Raw genomic sequence first — 3,591 nt, 5'->3', positions numbered from 1 at the left:
AGGGGGCCCTTGGGTAAGCCTTCCTGAGTCCCCCTCCAGCCAGCCTAGAGAAGACAGAGGTCGTCACCCTGCAGAGCTCTCTGCTCCCAGCCTGTCATTCAGAGGGGACATGCCATCCTGAGCTGGTGCCTACAGGCACCTCACCTCCCTCCCCGGTCCCCATCACCTGCTGGCTAGGGCCCTGGGGCTGCACTCTGCTCTGTGGGCTCCGGGGGCACTTACTGCCCTTTCCCGGTGCGAAGAGCTGGGCTGTAAAGCCGCCTATCTCCAGCTCCATCGCTCTCCTTTCTGGTGCAAGGCCCTGGTCTGTCCTCCGCCCCCCATCCCCCAAGACTCCCCTGACCTGGTCCCTTGTGGGCCTGGAGCCGTGTGTGTCTCGCCCCTGCTGGTCCCGAGCTGGTATCCACCCGACTTGCTGTCTCCCTTCTGGATGCTGAGCTGGTGGCAGGCGGGCCTCGGGCCCCCAGCCCAGCAGAGACTGGTGACCGGGGCCCTCCCTGCTCGGTTCAGAGCCCAGGAGCCCTGTGGGGCCTGGGGGTCTCTCAGGGAGCCCAGTACCACCTGTAGCAGCCCGGAGCAGCCAAGGATGGGGAGAGGGGTTGTCAGGGGCCTGAGGTGGAGTTGGGCTGGGAGGAGGCCGTCTGTAGCAGGGCCCAGCTTCTTTCTCCCAGGCCTGTCCTCCCGGCGGCCGAGTCTGGGCCGTGTGCTCTGCGTCCGGCTCCAGCCCGACCTGCACCAGCATGGCCCCCAGGTGACCCCTGGAGGAGGGTGGCAGCGGCGTGTGGAGTTCTCTGTCCTCTCCTTCCTCCTCCAGGGCTCAGAGCTCGGTCAGAGCTGCCAGGTCGTGGAGAGCTGGGTGTCTTGCTTTTCAGCACGTCGGCCAACGCAGACCTTAAACACCCCGCAGATGTGTGGGAGCGGCCGTCCTTCCACCTGGCCCTGGAGGGCGGTGGAGACAGGAAGGTGGTCACATTCTAGCCCACTTTGTGACCCTCACCCGCCACCAGCGGGCCTGAGACCAAGGGAGGGACACCAGCCAGCATCTGGGTCTCAGGTGGGTGCAGGGGGGCGGACAGGCCCTGTGTGGGTGGGTGGAGGGGCAATCTGGTTGAGTCCAGGCCGAGGGCACCGGTGACATCAATACGGAGACCCTGACCCAGGTCCAAACAGCTTAACAGTGACTCGCTGAGGGGGCAGCGTGCCCGGGAGACCCAGGAGAGAGTCCTTCCTCTGTCTGCAAGGGAAAATGCGTTCTGGAGGATGAGGGGGCTGGGCCGTCCAGGTCTGGGAGCTGTGTGTGTGGTGGTGGGGTACGGGAGGGGCAGGAGGGGGAGGCCCTTCTGGATTCTGAACCAGGTGCCCTGGACACTGTCACTGCCTTTCCTTCTGGTGAAAAAGTGAAAGTTGTGAGTTGCTCAGGCAAGAAGACTGGAGTGGGCTGCCATTCCCTTCTCCAGGGGGTCTTCCCGACCCAGGGATCCAACCCAGATCTCCTGCATGGCTGGCAGATTCTTTACTGTCTGGGTCGGGGAAGCCCTTCCAGTGAGTGAAAGTCGCTCAGTCGTGTCTGATTCTTTGTGACTCCTATAGTCCATGGAATTCTCCAGGCCAGAATACTGGAGTGGATAGCCTTTGCCTTCTCCAGGGGATCTTCCCAACCCAGGGATCAAACCCAGGTCTCCCGCATTGCAGGCAGATTCTTTACGATCTGAGCCCTTCCAGGGTGCCCCCTAAACTTGATCAAGGGTACAGTTGATTTCTGCAGCAAGTGGGCTATAGGTCCCAGAGCAGCTCAGCCAGGAGTGGGCTGTGTGGGGGGGTCCCTCTGCTTCTGAGCAGGAACGGTTAGATACCAAAGATAAATCATATTTCTCAGAGAGTGCGCCACGTGCCAGGGAGACGGGTGGGAGGGGGAGCCCCGCGGCGTGCCTGGCTGCCGTGAGAGGCGCTGGGAGACACTGTTTTACCGGAGTCGTGATCGTATTAGGAAAATCGCTGGCGTCGTGTGTTTTTAAACTATTCACAAGTGCCACCCCACACTCTAGCACTTTGTTTGTGCGGCAGACGTCGTAAGAATGACAGCTTTTGCTCTGGTGCCGGGGAGCAGCAGGTTCTGGAGTAAGGGGTGGCGCATCGGATCTGTTTCCGCTGCGTGTACCCCTCCGTGCCTGCTGGTGATTGTTGAGACTGCCTTGGGGTGTTGGCGCCCCCACCTTGCAGATGAGGGACCCAAGGCCCACAGATGAGACAAAGGCAGGATCTGGACCTAGGACATCCGGTCTCACATGCCGGGCTCTGAGCCGTCACGCGCCGCTGCACCGTGGAAAAGATAAAAGCTCTGAAAAATACAGGGGGAAATCAAAAGACTATTGTCTCATCTTGGGATGAGAGGATCCTCTTAAGCCAGACAGGAAACCCGGAACTCATAGAGGGAAAGACGGACTGATTTTTTTCCCCGCCCTGAGCCTTTTACTTTGGAAAATAAGCTACCTTGAGTGATTCATGGTTAACATCTATCTGTTTGCTTTCCCTCTGTCTCTCTCACACATTTTTTTTTTGGTGGAGGTGATGGTCAGTAGTTGTGGACACAATGGAGCTTTTCCCCCAAGCACTCTAGCGGGCATTTCCTATGAACAGACAGTCTTTCTACATGACTTCACACCAGGGTCATACCTAAGAAGATGAGCGAGGACTTTCAACCATCACTGGATAGCTCATCCATAACTCAATGTCCTCAGGGAACCCCCAAACGCCTTATATAACCTCTTTGTTTTCCCATGTCAGGACGGCACAGGCCCCATTGTGATGCTTTTCCCTATCACGCAGACTCTTTTTTAAAAAGTTTACTGAAGTATAGTTGATTTACAATGCTGTGTTAATTTCTACTGTACAGCAAAATGACTCAGTTAGACGCATTCTTTTTCCATTATCGTTTATTACAGAATACTGAATATAGTTCCCTGTGCTATACAGTGGGCTTCCCTGATAGCTCAGTTGGTAAAGAATCCGCCTGCAATGCAGGAGACCCCAGTTCGATCCCTGGATCGGGAAGCTCCGCTGGAGAAGGAATAGGCTACCCACTCCAGTATTCTTGGGCTTCCCTGGTGGCTCAGCTGGTAAAGAACCCACCTGCAATGCAGGAGACCTGGGTTCGATCCCTGGATTGGGAAGATCCCCTGAAGAAGGGAAAGGCTACCCACTCCAGTATTCTGGCCTAAGAGTTAGACACGACTGAGCGACTTTGACTCACTCACTAGGCTAGATTTGTTGCACTTACGAAGGCGCTCTTGGAACGGAACTTGTTCGTATGTATATAGTAAACATATATGTAGTGTTTAGTGAAAGTCGCTCAGTCGTGTCCGACTCTTTGCGACCCCATGGACTATACAGTCCATGGAATTCTCCAGGCCAGGATACTGGAGTGGGTTGCTCTTCCCTCCTCCAGGGGATCTTCCCAACCCAGGGATTGAACCCAGGTCTCCCGCGTTGCAGGCAGATTCTTTACCAGCTGAGCCACGAGGGAAGCACAGAACACTGTACTTCCTCCGTACTAGTTTGAATTTACCAAGTCCCAGATTCCCAGCCCTCCCT

The 3,591-nt window shown here is 56.6% G+C and overlaps 1 protein-coding gene across 3 annotated transcripts in view; it reads left to right on the top strand.

Annotated features, from left to right (window-relative positions):
• The first annotated feature begins 940 nt into the window (after positions 1–940).
• Positions 941–3,591, top strand: part of AGAP3 (ArfGAP with GTPase domain, ankyrin repeat and PH domain 3) — a 44,207-nt gene continuing 41,556 nt past the window's right edge. For 2 of the 3 annotated variants that reach the window (XM_010857243.1, XM_010857242.1), the window contains exon 1: positions 966–1,054. The gene's annotated coding sequence lies outside the window, so the exon portion shown is untranslated. Of the gene's footprint in view, positions 1,055–3,591 lie in introns of all 3 variants that reach the window. The other variant, XM_010857241.1, reaches the window with a different exon arrangement.

The sequence above is a fragment of the Bison bison genome, unplaced genomic scaffold, assembly GCF_000754665.1.
Source record: "Bison bison bison isolate TAMUID 2011002044 unplaced genomic scaffold, Bison_UMD1.0 scf7180017864379, whole genome shotgun sequence".
Taxonomy (NCBI): Eukaryota; Metazoa; Chordata; class Mammalia; order Artiodactyla; family Bovidae; genus Bison; species Bison bison.
The sequence above is the reverse complement of the archived record's forward strand: the minus strand, read 5'-3'. Positions and strand labels throughout refer to the sequence as shown.